The 17,881-nt window shown below is 31.6% G+C and overlaps 1 protein-coding gene across 1 annotated transcript in view; it reads right to left on the reverse strand.

The window, feature by feature from the left end:
* The window catches only part of LOC126735774 (centaurin-gamma-1A), a 293,447-nt gene that overhangs the window by 200,885 nt on the left and 74,681 nt on the right, over positions 1 to 17,881 (reverse strand). The gene's annotated exons all lie outside the window — the stretch shown is intronic.

Raw genomic sequence — 17,881 nt, forward strand, 5'->3', positions numbered from 1 at the left:
ACAACTAAAAACGGAACAAAGTGTACTTACTATAGGTGTAGGAATTATTAACCATTTCTATCTAAATATAGGAAGAAAACCGTTGTTGCTTTCAGTAAAGCAGTTCAGTGCATTTTAAATATTCTTATTTTTTACGGATAGTACTGCCGCATATGACCCCATACCCAACGTTATTATAAGGATTTTTGACGCTTAATACGGATATATTACTTAGTATGAATAATTAATGGGTCTCTTTTGCTTGTTATTGACATTTTTAATTAGTTGTGCATTATTCTAATTCAAATTCATTATTTTAATTTGCTTTTGTTGCTGCATTTTTGGGATATGTTTTTACTGTTAAAATGACTTTCACCAGTACCGCGGCCTATAATATGCTCACTGTATATTTTTAGTGTTGTAAAAATGCCCCTAATGCAGCACGCGAATATGCTGCAAAATATCCGAACATCCGAAGGCATTATAGCAGAAGGGGATTTCGATGACTGGCAATACGTTTAAGGGCCAAATTACGGACCAGCTGGTAAAGTTCCTGTGTGTTATACCTCTCGGTAAACCTACCAATAGCTGTAGGAGGAATTATTAACCAAATTTTAACCTGTTGTTACAGAAGGTTTATAGTTTGGCAACAACATAATTATTGTGGCCGGCGGAATATCCGGTCCTGAGAAAATAAATAAAATCAACAAAAATAATGAAAGTGTTGCCAGTGAATCACAGTACACAGCTTTCAAGAAACTGTATACTGTACAGTGAATTTGGTAAAATTTTAATCAATTTTTTTTACATTATTTTTTTAGAGGATGTCTCAATAACCTGATAAAAAAAAGGTCGGTAAACTTTTCTGAAAAAGTTAATTTGCTCTGTAATTTAGTCAATATGCAGGTACAATTGAATCAAAAAAGACTGATGCAACATTTTGGAAAGAAAAAGATCAGGCCTGGAAAAAATTGACAGCAGAGTTTAATGTAAAAAACCCTATACCAGGGGTGGTTCGAACCCTGAATAATCTTCGAACAAAGTATGAGGGTATAAAAAAAGATCTAAGAAAAAAAGTAGCCAAGAACAAACAGGAAATATTTAAAACTGGTGGCGGTAGTGCAACCATAACACCTCTTACCACCTATGAGGAAATAATTTATAATTTAATAACACTGACTGTTGAGGGACTGCCTTCACGGTATGATGATGATAGTAAGTGACAGAATATGGTGGCTCAAATTTGACGTTCCTATATGGGATTTCTTAGATGTATGTTTTCTTTTCATTTCTCAGTCAAATAACAGTGGCATAGCCAGCAAAGAGGCGCAGGTAAGGGAAGGGTGTAACCTTAAGTCGGACATTATTATATTAAATAAAGAGAGATTAAATGATGAAAAAGAACAAAATACTCATACAGATTAAGAACAAAATTTAGAATATTATACACAAACTTCTTGCAAAATTATGCAAGCTACAACTCTGAAAAATTTGATGTTAAATTTCCTGGTAAACCTTTTAAACGCTGCTTTTTTCCTGTTGTTAACTTATTCTACTGGTAAACAAGAATTATCCCGCTGGTAAGACAAATAAGAAATTCATAATTCAATTTTTAATGTTACCAGCAGGATAACTTTTCCAAATACTTTACCAGCCAGTCCATAATTTGGCCCTAAGGACCACAAGAAATGTATATCCCATCCATGTTCCAATTAGAAGGCGCCTGGTAAGAAACCACGAAGATAATATTATAAACATTCTTGCGTACGTTGAAGCTGTGCCGTATGGAAGCACGAGAGATATTTCGCTTCACCTAGGACCTAGTCATCCTTTGGTGTTTCGAATTTTGAAAGAACTTAAACTTCATCCATGTATTCTTGTATCAAGCTCTATACGAAAATGATTTTGACAAACAATATTTGTTATCGGCTTAGAGAAATGAGCAATGAAAATCGAACTGGAGATTTTTGTTTCAAATTTTATGGACTGATGAAGCTAGTTTTTTAGTTGCAGTAATGTTGATTTGACCTAAATTAATTGAAAAACCCTCACTGGATGCGGAAAGTAGATCACCAAACAGTAAAGTGTAAATACCTGGTGCGCAGTGCTAGTAAATAGAATTATTTGGTTATTTATTATGGATGGACATTTAAATGGTGAATCATATCTTAACTTTTTACAAAATATCTTGCCAATACTATTAGAAGATGTTCCCATTGACCTAAAGATATATATATAGTATTAACCTCATGGTTGCCCAGCATATTATTCTCAAAAAGTGAGTGATTTTCTATGTAACAGTTACCCAGATCGCTGGATTGGAAGGGCTAGTTTCTCAAAATGCTCTAAATTCCATTCCTCAAGCGGAAATTGAAATAGCTGTTATTGTTTGTAGGAAAAAAATTGAGAATTGTATTTTATAAAATAGTGAATACTTCAAACATTTGTAAAGTTTGTTTTTTGTTAAATTTGTTGTTATTGTTTCTTGGTTATAACTCGTTAGCCCTTAAACATTCTTAAAATTTTTTTGGTTTATGAGATGTAAATTAAATTATCTTTTTATTACAATAACTTTAGAATTTTTGGAATTGTTATGTTTATATAATTTAGATTAGTCCAATGCCTAGATAAACTGCGAAGGGAAATGCCAAATAAACAAAGACATATCGGTATAAAGCGTCAACAATTCTTATTTCGGTAATAACTCGAAAAGTAAAAAAGAAAGCCGATAGCGGTTTTCATTCTGCTTTTCGATTCTGCCATCACAATTATACCGTGTCACTTATATTTTTGTGGAAAAATCAAAGTAACAGTTCTTAATTGAAATGGCGCTTCCTACCAATTTTACCAAGAACTTACGCGTACTACTGCACACAATATTTAAAAGTACTAACATTTCACTTTTAAACAAGACTAAATTGAGGAAAATCGGATAAGTCTTTTAAATGTTATAGCTATTTAAGCAAGTACACTTTCACTACCTTTCCCTATGAACAAAATGATATTTTCCAAAGAATTGAATTATTGACCTTTTAATTACGCCCCCTAATTGCCAAATTTCGAAATGAAAATAATTTTCCGCATTTTCTCTTGACCACCTTCATAATGTCAAAAAAAATCCTCATGTCAGAATCACAGTTCTCGAGATATAGCCGTGATCCCCGCTTAGTGATACAGCCTGTATAAGGTACAGAAAAATAGTATTTATAACGTCTGAAGATGACGAAATATGGACAATAAAATGTCTCTTACGTCCTGCAATAATTCACCCCTTCTATCAAGCTAAATCATAGGACAATTTATCAATAGGCCTGCTAAATACGAAAATGCGGTCGAATTAAATATAATAGAATGGGGTGGCGTTATCTGCAGTCAACAGATCATAAATAATCTATAAATAGGGTAGCTTATATGCAATCCTTTCATGCAGGCAGTAGGGGTAGATTTTAGAGCAGATTAGAACTTTTTTGTAAGATTTAAGCTTACCGTTTTATTGTGTTTTGTTGCCTACAGAGCACATAACTTTTTATATGTACATGATATTTAATTAAGAGTGATGAGATAATAATTAATTATCCAGTAGCATTGGAAAAAAAAATAGTTTAAAAATTTGTGATCAAGAGAAATTGTCAATTTTTAAAAATATTTTTTGTGTTCCTAACCCGACCGCTAGGAGGCTAGTTGCTATGACCAAGAAAAAAGGCCGGTGTTTTCAAACACTTCAAGTTACAAAAAAAAAACAATCACGTCGATATTTCACTATTAATTATATTTCTTTAGTTTAACACTTTACTAAATTAAGGAAGGAGGACAACATCTATTGATAAAAAAATTTATAATCTCTGTTTACATCAACCGAATTTGATAAACTTAGTCTTGGTTAAGAAAAGAAGGTTTGGTAGTTGACGTAATGATAGTACGAAGTAATCACTGATGCTAATGTTACATTTATTTCTGTTGTCCTCGCTAGAGGGCGTTCCGTAAAAAACCTCTCTTTTTTCAATTTTTCAAATAATAAAAGAGGAATAATGATTAACTATTAGAAATAATAATTGGTTTCAAAACTCATAACATTTGATTCGCGGTGAAATTCCCACCCCTTAATTATACACAGTATATTTTAAAATTATTAATTAATAACACAAAAGGATTAATGAAATAATACGTAATTATTAGTAATGACCACTAGGAGTTCTAGTGCGTTATAAATGTGCAACTACCCACATTTCTCAACAGAAATTTTACTACCCCTATTGAATCAAAAGAATCCCGGAATTATTAGAAACGGACCTCTAGAAAGTAAAATCAAAGAAGAATTGTCACCTATCTAATAAATAACATAGGAAAGACACTCATAACCACTAGGACGGAAAGAAAATAACAAAACGTATAAGGCACACAATTGCTCCAATTAGAAGTGGAGTGTAAAATATAGCAGGGAGTGCGTAAAATTCAACCATCGATAAGTTATTGATGAGAAGGCAAAAATGGGACTGAACCAATTTAAGTATATTTATGTGGCAGTTTTATTTCATTTTATGTGAAAAGGTACGGCGGTACATTCAAGAAAAGTTACGATACCTTTTGTGCTGTATACTTATGTACCTTCTCTCAGTTTCGGTCTTTAAGAATAAAATTTATTCGAAATGAGAGTAACACGTTCCAGACATGTATTACTCGTACTTTACGAGGAAATGTATCGGCTACGAAACAAAGGGATCAACATCACTTAATATTAGCTGCAATCCTAATATTATCCTTCATAAGCAAATTGTTGTAAGTGGCTAAAAAGTAATAAAAAAGGATTCATAAGCATTTATGTAAAGGGCTAAAATTGTTTATTAATTGGCAAATTGTTTATTGGAGAAAAGATAATTTTTGCATTGGTTGTTAGGTTTATGAAGTCTCCTACCATAAAAATAAAATTTAACCCAACTTTAAATCGGCTCATTTGGCGCAATAAAAACGAAATAGGCTATTGTAAACAAATTTTGTGTTGAAATTTTTTGTTTAATCTTCGGAATGGTGACTTCGTTTAAGAGGGGGGGGAGGGCACTTAATCACGACAATCAATGTTTATGTTTATTTTATATATCATTCTCATAATCCTCTAGGAAGAGGGACATATGAGTATAAGGATATTTTAGTTTAGGATTTGAGAAATTTAAAAAAAATTTCAGTCTATTGTGGACAAATTAAAAAGTTGTCCACAATATATAATCCAAAATTACACATTTTGGATTATATATTATTTGGAAATCATTTCTAAAAACCGAGTGATTTGGTTATGTTTATAAAGTCTCTCCCCATTATTTACCAAATCGCCATTTTAATCCAACATGCTACTGTAAACAACTTTTAATTTTTTGTTTAAACTTCGGAATGGTGACTTATTTTAAGAAAGGGGGCACTTAATCATGACAATCAATGTTAGTGTCATTCTCACAATCCTTTAGAAAGAGGGAGATATGAGTATAAGGATATTTTAGGTTAGGGTTTAAGAAATTTTGAAACAATCGTCGGCCTTTTGTAAACAAATTATCAAGTTGTCCACAATATACAATCCAAAATTACACATTTTGGATTATACCGAGTGTCTTAGGAAAGTGGTTCGCCCCTATAACTTTTTTAATTTTTAGGTTAAAAAAATTAAATTTGGTTAGTGGGTGTAGCATCTAAATTGGGATTGGCTGACGTATTCAGTTGTTTTCTGTCACTTCCGGTTTAACCAGAAATGATCCTAAGTTTCTTATTTTAAATGGGACCCTCCAACTTTTTTCCTAGATGCGTCTAAAGTTTACAAAATCGTATTTTCGGCTCTAACTCAATTTTTTCAAATGGTCTAAGGTGGCTCATTATCATAGTTAAAAAGTGTATTTTTTTACAAATAATCTGGTATGACAATCGATAGTGGGTACTTTAACCAGCATTATTAAAATTTTATTATTTATCTCTTGATGTTGGCGCTGTCGTCGCGTCTCTGTAAATTCGACTGTAGTGATGCGTGACTTACCCAATGAAAAAACAAGTAAATTATTTGACAGCCAACATATCCTAATGTACCTGGGTGACCATCGATTTGGTCCTAAATTTCCAATCCAGTATTCTCCGTAGTTATTGTTTAGGTATCCTGTAACTGCTGAAGCATTATGGGGAGGAGCGCCATCTTATTGGAAATACATCTCAAATCTATTATTAAGTCCTGATTTCTTGCATTAAAAAACCCAAATATCTCTCTCCCGTTAGTTGTTTATTAAAAAATATAGGCCCCCAGATTTTATTTCCAATTATATCTATCCAACAATTACATCCAAAACGTACTTGAAAATTTCGATTTTCAGCCTGGTATAGGTTTTCCTTAGACCAATATCTTTTATTGTTTCCGTTAAACAGTCCCAAATTTGTGAAGCAACTTTCATCAGTGTAAATTATTTTAAACGGGAATCTATTATTCTCTTGATATTGGTTCAAAAACCAATTACAATATTGCAGTCTTCTTTCTTCGTCGTTTTCATAGAGATGTTGATGTTTTTAATATTTATAACTTCGACATTTGTATTTATGCAAAATTCTAAATGCAGTGTCTTTTGATATTTGATATTCCACAGCAATCTCTCTTAGAGAAATATTATTATTTACTTCTACAAGTTCCAAAACGTCTATTTCTTTTTCTTCAATAGTAACAAATCTGGGATTTTCATTTTTAACTTCAGGCTCGCGGCGCATTTTTTCGACAAGTCTTTTGTGATGATGTCGATCGGGAAATCTTTCAGCATACATTCGAGCAGCATTATTCGAATTCTGTCGGCACTCTCCAAATATTAACAACAATCAATTTTCTCCGACCTAGTATAGCTTTGCATGATTATTAGAACAATAACGAATAAAAATAAACTATAAAAACTAGATACTAAACTAGATAAGAACAATAAACTACAATAACCGAACGATAAATAACAATGCAATAAACGCGATTAGGATAATAATAATTATAATTTATAATACAACAATGATAATTTATAATTACAGTGAAAAATGTCTGAATAACTTGAATTATTTCAGAAACTGACAGGTTGCCGTGACAATTCGTAACAATGATATGTGAACCCCAAGGCCAACTTACTATTGTATTATAGTAAGTTGGACTATAAAAGTAACTCTATTAAATACCGACAAAAACACTTCAAAAGCCCTTCAATTTATCGTTAATATTGGATTTTTAATAGATGTTACGCAAATGCTACTAACTGCTAAAAAGTCGCTACACAATCTATTTAAAACGGAAATCTTTGGGTTTTTTGATTGGGAAAAAGTAAGTAGGTATGCGGTGCTAAACTGTTTTTTTTGAAAATTCAGACTTTTTAAAGAAAATTAGTTATAGCCGAAAATACGATTTTGTAAATTTTAGACGCATCTAGGAAAGCTGTGAAAAACAAAAGACAGTCAATTATATTTTCCTACGACTACTTGATGTAAAATTTACGATTTTAAATTATTCATGGCACTCTAGATTGAAATATAAAAAATTAAATAATTTAAAGGTTGGGTGTCAAAAGTTGACATATGAGGTATCATTTTTCTTAGAATGTCATTTTCTATTAAAATATGTCAAAAAAATTGAGGGATCCTATTTAGAATAAGAAAGTTATTCTGTTATTTCCGGTTAAACCGGAATTAACAGAAAACAACTGAATACGTCAACCAATCCCAATTTGGGTGCTACACCCATGAACCAAATTTCTTTTTTTAACCTAAAAATTAAAAAAGTTATAGGGGTGAACCTTCCTAAGAACCTTCCTAAGACACCCGGTATATTATTTAGAAATCGTTTCTTAAAAACCGAGCGCACTGTGTTTGTTTAAAAGTAGAATTTGGTAACAGCATCAAATCCAACTTTTTACCTATGAATGCAGGCGTTTCACAGGAATCCACATTAGGGCCACTTCTTTTCTTTGTATATTTAGCAGATAGGCAGTGTTCTTACACAAGCCAAGATAACTCTCAGATATACCTACCTTTCTTTTTCTCCGAGTGATTTTCTCATATTTCAATAAACTTTTAATAAGGAAATTAACATGATTAATCAGTATGCACAAAATCATAACATTTATTTTTTTTTACTTTATCTTAAGACTTAATGCAAGCAAATCATCAACTATACTTTTTGGTAACAATAGAAATTAATGGATCATGTCCAGCTAATTCTTAATGAAGAACTTATCCCTTTTCATGTCTCAACTAAAACTCTAGGCCTAATTATAGACGTCAAGCTTAAGTTCACAGATCACATTACAAGTTGTCTTAAGAAAGGATTTTCAATGCTAAAAAAGCTTTACAAGCATAGATCTTATTTGTCAAAAGAAACAAAAAAAAATTTATGCGACTCATTAATTCTATCCCATTTTAATTATGCAGATACAGTATATGGACCATTTTTAGACTGCGCTAACTCTGCAAGAATTCAAAAATTACAGAACTCGGGCATAAGGTTTATTTGTGAAATTAGACGTAGGGAAAGGGTATCACATAAATTAGTTGACCTTAAATGGCTCAATATGTTAAATCGCCGAGAGTTGCACTCCATATGTTTTTTTTATAAAATAATGAAAGCACCACCATATCTCTATAATAAGCTCAGATATCGTACTGACGTTCACAATATAAATATTCGCAGACATGACCTTTTGTCTATACCTTTACATAAGAAAGAAATTTTTAAAAAGTAATTTTCTTACAATATTGTTTCCAAAATTAATAAATACAAAATTTGGGATTTTTCTAAATCTACATCGGCTTTTAAAAAATCAATTAAAATGGTTCTTTCATCTAAACAAAATAATATTTAATGCATTGAAATAATTTATGTTATTTCTTGTTAATACTGACATCTCTGGTAAATCAGTCGCCCTGGTTCTGCTCTCTTTTGTGTCGGGATTCCGTGTTTGGATCTGGCGCGCGTTTGGAAATATAAATTTTTATATGTATATTTTTCTCTACTATAAGAGTCTACAACAGAAATATAGTCAATATACCTGTCCCCCTCGTTCCTCCTTTCCTGCCTCCTATTAGTAAATAATAAGTAAGCTAGGATAATTTAGATTTCTTTTCTTTTCGGTTAGTTATAGATGTAGGGTATGCATGCTATTCGTATAGTTTATAATGCGGTTCGCGACTTTTTTTTAATTATAAGTGTAATATTCAAGGTCCTAACAGCTCCTTCTTCTGAGGGTAGCTGAAACATGACCTTTATTTCCTCTTTACAGTTACATGCTGAATTAATACACACTGATGGATTTTTTTGTCTTTGTATTTATATTGTAAACTTATTTATATCTATGAGTGAGCATATGTAATATCTTATGAGGAAATATAAACTGTCTATTATTATTATTATTATTAAGTAACAAAAATGTGACACTATTAATATTCAAATAAATAACACCTCTTTGCCAGTAGTTACTGTAGGGAAAAATTTAGGAATGTTTTTTTGATAATGCCCTCTCATTTCAAACCCACCTTAAGCAAACACTTGGTATAGCATACATGCGTTTAAGAAAAATGAACTTCTTAAAAAAGAATATTTTTTATTTTTTAAATGTTATTTATGCAATTCTCTTGTTTTGTCATTTTCCGACTATGGAAATATCGTTGGATATATCACAATTATTCTTTTACATTAGGTAGCTCTAAATCTATTCAAAGATTGCAAAATACATGGATGCGTTTTTCATTTGATATAGATTATCCCACATTTGAATAATAATTCGATTTTATCAATGTTTAATAAATGTAAATATCATATTTTTTTATTTATATACAGAGCAATAAAAAGCGAAGATCCACCATATCTAAGGGCACTTTTTAATGCTCGTATCCATACTCACTTTACTAGAAATAAAGATGATTTTAATAATCGATTACATAAATCAACCAATTTCCAAAAATCCTTTAGCTATTTTGCAATACAAATGAGGAATAACCTTCCACATGTTATAAATCAAATGTCGTCGAATCTTTTTAACGGCTTCATTAAATCGCGTCTTCTGGAGGAGCAGCATGTTGATGTATTTGTATTGCACATCTTTAATGGTTTAAAAACGCTCTTTATAATTTAAATTATGATGTAATATATATTTTTTTGTTGTTTTTAACGTTCGCCTGCCTTATGCATATTTAAAATTTTCTCAAACAATTGAAATTTACATTTTTTACTTGATTCTCGGTGTTCTTTTCTCCCCATTTGCAAACTTTCTTCCGTATTTCTTCCACATGGCGCCTCTTACCTACGATATCGAAGATGTAGTACACTACTTTGACGTTTTATAGATTTATGGATGTATAAGTTTTTTTAATAACGTACACTTATTATGTTAGAATTATATTTTATTTAATTTTATATGTTAACATGGATCTAATATTTTATATTTAAACTATATAATACTTGTAAAAGCAATATAGAAAGCCGAGCTACTTCACATCGGTACTCGCGAGTGGTCCTTATTTGCCATATGTTGCCTATTGTTATTGTATTGTAACTATAATTCTGTATTTTATGGACAAATAAAAATGTTTTGAATTTGAATTGAATTTCTATGGAATAACACACCACAATATTTTTACCCGTTATGCAGGCCTCTATTTTCCAACCCACAGGCTCACTGCAACAGAAAGAGGACCCACTTATTCTTGTGTAACATTTTTTAATAAGATTCCTAACGAATTGAAATTTAAACTGAATTTTAACCATTTTAAAATAAAAATTAAAACATTTTCAATGAACTAGAACCATATACAGTTCCAGACTTTTTAGATCACCGATTCTTGTTGGTGATTTAAAAAGATTGTTAATACCTATTGTTGTCTTGCACGTCTTATTTAAAATCTTTAAAGTAGTGTATTCATCTTTTTACCTTCGATTCATAAATATTATTAGTTGTAATTATTGTAAATAAGCTTTCCTTTCTTTTATGTTTTCCCTCTTTCTTTATAAAAAAATGGAAATTGAATTTTAAGTTTTTTTTTCTGATTTTAATTCGGGACAGAAAACTAGTTTTAGTATTATTCTTTTTTTGTGACGCTTAATTTATTTAACTGTGGGTAACAATACTTTGTTTGTAGACATTTTTTTAAATAAAAGATATTTGATTTTGACACCACTAGTGGACTGCTCAATGTTTCCTCTATCCTAACTATGTGTGTTCAATGTAGCGAATAATGTTTGAAAAAATCACAGTGTCATCCCGTATCCTTTCAGAATTAGAAGCAGTGTGGGATGAAAAGTCAAATGCCTTAACCAAGTAGTGTAAAACCAACAAATGTGCCCAGGCTCTGCCCAAAACCGTATTGATTGGAACTTTAATTCAATCAAACAAAATTCAAAGATATTTCTCAAACACCTTTGCAATGTTTGCAATTACGCTTATTTTTTGTATATTCTCTCTATCACCTGCTTTATATATAGGGGTTACTATAAATTCATTAAACCGATATACCCTAGATAGGTATCCTATCTGAGTTAAATATTAAGTTAAAAATATGTATAAAAGATGCACATATGAAGGGTTTTAAGTACTTTACTTACTCTCTACTTTGTTGACATATTGCCAGGTCTGGAAAAACAGTTATTCTTAAGACTATGTATATGAATTATGATCCCACTTTTATTTATATGAAAAGTAGAAATTGGGTACTTTGACTACTTTGGCTACTTTGACGATTGGACTTTTAATATTTAAACCAACAACATTCAAAAAAATTTTTACAAAATAATTGGGCACATCTTTACTGTTTGCTTTGCCTTAAATGTTGTCATTGATATTTAGTTGTTTGAAAACCATCTTTAGTGAGTTGCTACTGAAATTTATAGGGTTTCTTAAATTTTGTGTATCATTTTTGTCTGCATTACCTTATTGAACTGATTTCTACAATTTCTATAGTCCTTTATTTTTTAAAAACTAAAATTCAATTTAAGTGCTTTTTTTAGTTTAACTGGATTCTTTAAAGAAATTATAGTTGCGTTTATTATCCATAGTTTAATTTTTTTCTTTTACTACTTTTACTACAGATCTGTAACGAAGTTTGCTACGAAGTTCGGAGGATAAAGAATACTTGTACCTGCAATTTTGTCGTTAAAATTTTTTAGATTATTATTAGGAATATATACTAGATGCTAATAAAAATGCTATCTTTAATAACTATAAACCGCTGCTGAATTAAAACCCTTTCTTGATCTCAAGAAAAATAGTTAAAAATGGAAAAATATGTAAAGATTTTACTAAAATTTTATTTTTTTTTGAACAAAAACAGAACTACAAATGTCATACATAATTTTAACACCTTATTATGTTTGCCACTCTATAAATAAATAAACCGGTGAGCCCGGACAGAATGGTTCAAGTTATCTCCGGAAATAACAGTGGGAACAAGTGAAGTCAAGGGTGAAACTATAAAATTGATATTGGATACATTTATTTATGCAAAGGAAATCAATCAGACTATTGTTGCAGTCACATAGCAAAACTAATGAATCGGATGTTGCACAATTAATTTACTACAATAAAATGTTATTTTTAGTCAGAAATTTTAATAAGAATTGCTTGATGCATGGTGAAAGCTATTTTTAAAATATGATTGTTGCCTTGCGCCAATCAAAAATAAAGAGATCAGATAAGAATATCAGAAGTCATTGGATACTTTATTCTTTTATATTCTTAAGTACATTTTTATGTGCTTTATTTTAAATTAGTAAAATTTAATTTTGGAACTTCCATTGCCTTTATTTTAAATTTAGCACGACCTTTCGGTTGGGAAGTATCTTTAACCGTTATTAAAGGACAAACTAACAACAATAACTATTCTACACGCTGATATATTAAAAGTGTGTGACTTCTGGTCACAAGTGAAGAGAATTAGATCTTGCAGTGTCCCCACAGTAGAGGTCTCCAGATCTTGGGAACATCAACACTGGTCTAGCTGAATAGGTTTTGCGTGATGTAACAGGAAATCAAAGAACGTACTCTAGATGAAGATCATACTATGGGCCAATCTTTGCAAAGATTGACTATTACTGTCAAAAGTTGAGGAAAATTTTGAAACTCAAACACCAGTCAAAATTTCAGAAAACTGAAAACTATACCTGTGCGTATAGAGAGACGGATATAAGAAGACGGATCCAACCTTCCTGAACGTAAAATCATAATTAACGTATCCGAGAGAATCCTATCCAATATTGAGGAAAAGATATTGAGAGGTAGAAAGGGCTTAATTTTCCAATTTCATCGAAGCTATCCAGGATGTTATTACTTCTATGGAGTCTACCAGCTTACCGCGGGCAGAAGCAGACGAATTTCACTATGAGATGAAAAGTGCTCTTGACCAACTGGTAAGGAAACCAAAAACGAATATCTTCACACAGGAACAGATATCATGGACATCAGGGAGGGATAGCAACATCAAGATCCTGACAAAGGACAAGGCTCTTAAAAAGTATTCTGCCTATCTATCTGATGCATTGCGGACCAAACTTACTCCACACCATGGCAAGGCAACTAATTTCTAAGGGCTTCCTAAAATATACATAGAAAGGATGCCTTTGCGAACTACCACCAGCTCCAGTAATTCGCAAACATCGGAATTTACCAAATTCATGTTAAACATTATCCAACCACTTCAAGTCACTAACGTTAGACCCACCGATAAGTTAGTACGCTTTGATGTTAAATCTTTAGACAAATATGCCCATCGGAGAATCTCTTAACATTATCAAGGATGACTTCAGGCAGGACCCATCGTTTGCAAAACGCACTGTACTTACTGGTCACTGGAGTGACTGATAGACTTTTTGGAGGTTCGTCGTCGTAACTCCTACTTTCAATTTAGAAATAGGTCTACGCCCAGGATGAAGGACTTTCGGGAGTGGTTCGAGAAGCACGCTACAGTACAGTTCAATCCCAACCCAAAGTATTGCTTCGCTATGTCGGTGACACATTTATTACTTGGGACAACAGCGATAAAGAGCTAGCAAATTTTCTAGAACACATTAATAGCATTAATCAAGCATCAAGTTCACGATGGGGTTGGAAACTGAGTCAGAACTGCCCTTCTTACACGTTCTTGTACATAACAACAATAAACCCCTAAGAGTATCAGTCTATCGCAAACCATACAACAACATACACCAACAACATTTGCCATCAAACCTACACTACAACTCCAATCATCCTGATTCAACAAAGGTGGGAATCAGAATCAGATTCAGCCAAGGAAAAATGTTGACCTCTACAAAGAAATAGAAAACATCACCAAAGACTTAAGACTTATAGCAGAACTGGTATCTAAGTAAACTAGTAAAGACAATTATTAGGAAAGCAGCAGCAGTGACAAGGAAAAAGCCATAACAACTGGTGCATATTTAACGATTCCGTACATACATCAAGGAAACTTCGCCGAAAAACAAGAGAATTACCAGCATATTCAATATCAGCACTGTCTACACTTCAAAGACAGCCATACGAGGTTTAGTATCGCCTTATATATCGTTTAATAAGACTCTGTCAGAATTCCCGATGGACATCAATAACTGCGTATACCAAATCCTCTGTGAATGTCGAGGTTGTCTCGACCTGATCACTAAAAATCAGGACAAAAGAACATCGAAGGTGGAAACATAATCTGAGACCATTGAATTTGTGTCCCTCCAATCTCTGAATTTTTATCGAAAGTGGATTCGAACAGGAGAGGTCTGGAATAGCAAAACATGTTTAGTCCAATGGCCGCAGCATATATTGAATGGACGCAAAGATTTTTTACAAGGAGCAACATCATTGAAAGGTTCCTGAGAGCAACTTACATCACTCAAAACCAAGGAATCTTCAGCCAGGCCAGTGGTAATATCTGGATAGACTAGGGTCTCCAGATATTAGCACTTATTATATTTAGGGTTGGAGATACTTTCTAACCAAAACGTCATACTAAATTTAAAATAAGGATAATGGAAATTCGAAAATTAGATTTTAATCATTTACCAATGTCTATCACCAAAAGCAGATTATTTTAAATTATTATACAATATTCTTTTATATAACAGCATAGATAAATAAATATTGCCTTTATTAAATCAAATTAAACCTTTTTACCTACAACTAGTGGCTAATAACTACTCTGCTGGACCGCTACATAGTAAGATAATTATGTAATGTATTTAAACAAACAAGCAAAATATTTAATATTAAAATTTTATGCAAGTGGTACTAAGAATGTATATTTAAAATTTGCAGATATATCTAATATAATAGTACGATTTTTATTTCAAATCTAATAAATACCACAGTAATAAAAATATTATTTGTAATAACAATATGCCATTAGAACATTAGAAGAACTAGAAGAACAACAACTTTAGAAAACTAGAAGAACTAGAAAAACAACGAGCAAGGGGGTGGGGTATTTTGTTTACAAACATATTTATCAATTCTCTGTTGTCAATTTTTTTTCACATATTTCCAAAAGAGGAAATTTTAAGCTACAGTGCCGGCCAAAAGTGGAGAAACTTTTAATATTTTTATTTTTTTCTTATTAAAACTAATTCGAAGTAATTGTAAATAATACTTATGGTTATATCTAGTAGTGACGAAAATAATTAGAAAAAAATTGAAAAAAAAAATTTATTACAAAATATGCAAACAAAATTTATTTTGTAATAGTAAAATTTATTACAAGGACAAAAATGGAGAAACTTTTTATTTTTATAACATAATTATGTTATAATACAAAATGTGGATAAAAGCACACTAATACTTTGCGGCATAACCGTTATTCTTCACAACTTCACTACACCGTCTTGGCATAGACTCAAGAAGATTGTGTATAATATCTCCGGAAATTTCACTCTATGCTTCTTTTAGGACTTGGAATAATTCATCTTTATTTCGGAACTTATTCGGATTTTTTTGTCGAACTTTTTTGTCTAGGTGCTCCAACAAGTTCTCGATGGGATTTAAATCTGGACTTTGAGCTGGCCACTTCAGAACTTGAATTTGTTGAGAGGTTATCATGCTGGAATTTCCAAATTAACGGCAAATTATCCTCGGCGTAGGGAAGCATATTATTTCTTAAGATGTTTAGATAATATTGGCTATTCATGATCCCATCTATTCTCACCAGTGGACCAACGCCATGCCCGGAAAAACATCCCCACACCAACACATTACCGCCTCCATGTTTGATTGTGGGAATAGTGTACTTTGGGTTGAATTTTTCATTCTCGGGACGTCTAACCCATCTGACCCAAATAAATTGAACTTACTTTCATCTGACCATAAAACGTTTTTCCATTGATTATAGGTCCAATGTAAGTGTTCTTTTGCGAATCTTAAACGAATTTGTCTATTTTTCGTTAAAATGAGGTTTTTTTACCGGTCTCCTGGCTTTTAAGTTGGCGTCACATAAACGTCTTCGAATAGATCGAACTGAAAGGGAAATGCTGGGATATGCCTTTTTTATATCTTCGGCAAAGAAAAATGGATTTCTTATAGAACATCGTCTAATTAGCTTGTCAGTTGCAGATGTTGTTTTTTTGGGTCTACCTGGCTTATAGATGCTGGCAGTAGTGCCTCTTGCCACAATTTGATTTGTTTACAAATGACAGTTTTATGAAGATCAAGTTCTCTAGCGATTGTTACTTGTTTCACTCCCGCATTGCGCTTCTCAATTATAAGTTTTTTATTTGTTCAGATAAAATTATACCTCGAGGCATTTTAATACTAAATAGGCTTCTTCACAATCGAAAACGAACTGCTTCAAACGAGACCTATTTAATTTAAAATATTTAATACAAAAAGTTTCTCTATTTATGTCCTCAAGTAAAAAAAACATTGTTTACTATTTACATTCCTGTGATAAATATTCAAACTGTTTTGGTATGAATTTATGGCTTAGGCTAAGATAAACATTTTTAATACATGGTGTCACAAAAATTTTGAATAGATTATTAAATTAGAAAATAAATTAAAAGTTTCTCTACTTTTGGCCGGCACTGTATATATTAGCACATAATATAAATTATTGGTATTGGATTTTTAATTAAGAATAAAACGTAGAAATAGAGATTACCTATTCTAAGAGTAAATATAACATCTTTAAACCAAAAAAAATTAATAACATTCTTATTAACATTTTCACATTATTTATTAACACAACTTTATTTAATATTTCTCATGCTTCTAAAAAATGTGGCAACACCGCAAGCATAAGCAAAATGTCTGGTCAAAGTCAAGTAGCTTTGGGTTTACATTCGGCATTTTTGAGGTTCTGTATTTTTGATATAGTTTCTGGTTGAAAACGGTCTCATTTGAGAGTTTGAGGACTGTAACTGTATGTACTTACCTATAATAATTATGTGTTTTTAATAGACATTGAGTACAGTAGTTTCGGATATAGCAATACCGTTCCTTTGAAAAAGTTACCACCTGTGATCTGATGTGATAATAAAAAGTGATGTAAAACTGATATTTGTTAAATACAATAAAATTATGCAAAATGTCATGTAAATATTTTTTAACGACCTCACTATTCGTGATTCCTTGTGTGAAACATGAGGTCTAGCTGCGTTGACATGTCATTACGTTGCGTTGAGATGTTGGGAAATAAGCGCAACGAAGAAAATCAGCATCAATCATCTATTCAAACTGTTTACCCAAAAATAAAGTCTTGTATTACTGCTTAAATTATAATATCGAAATTGAGAAATTAGTTCTAAGACTATTACAAATTGTTAAGGGATTATGTAACTACGTGAGAAGAGAGCTGTGGTATAGTTCCGTATAGTTAAAGTTCGATATTCTATTCTATTACTTCTATTATGTTTGCATAGGTTTTAATTAATTTTTGACATAACTACTTTGGT

The sequence above is a fragment of the Anthonomus grandis genome, chromosome 4, assembly GCF_022605725.1.
Source record: "Anthonomus grandis grandis chromosome 4, icAntGran1.3, whole genome shotgun sequence".
In the NCBI taxonomy this organism is placed as follows: Eukaryota; Metazoa; Arthropoda; class Insecta; order Coleoptera; family Curculionidae; genus Anthonomus; species Anthonomus grandis.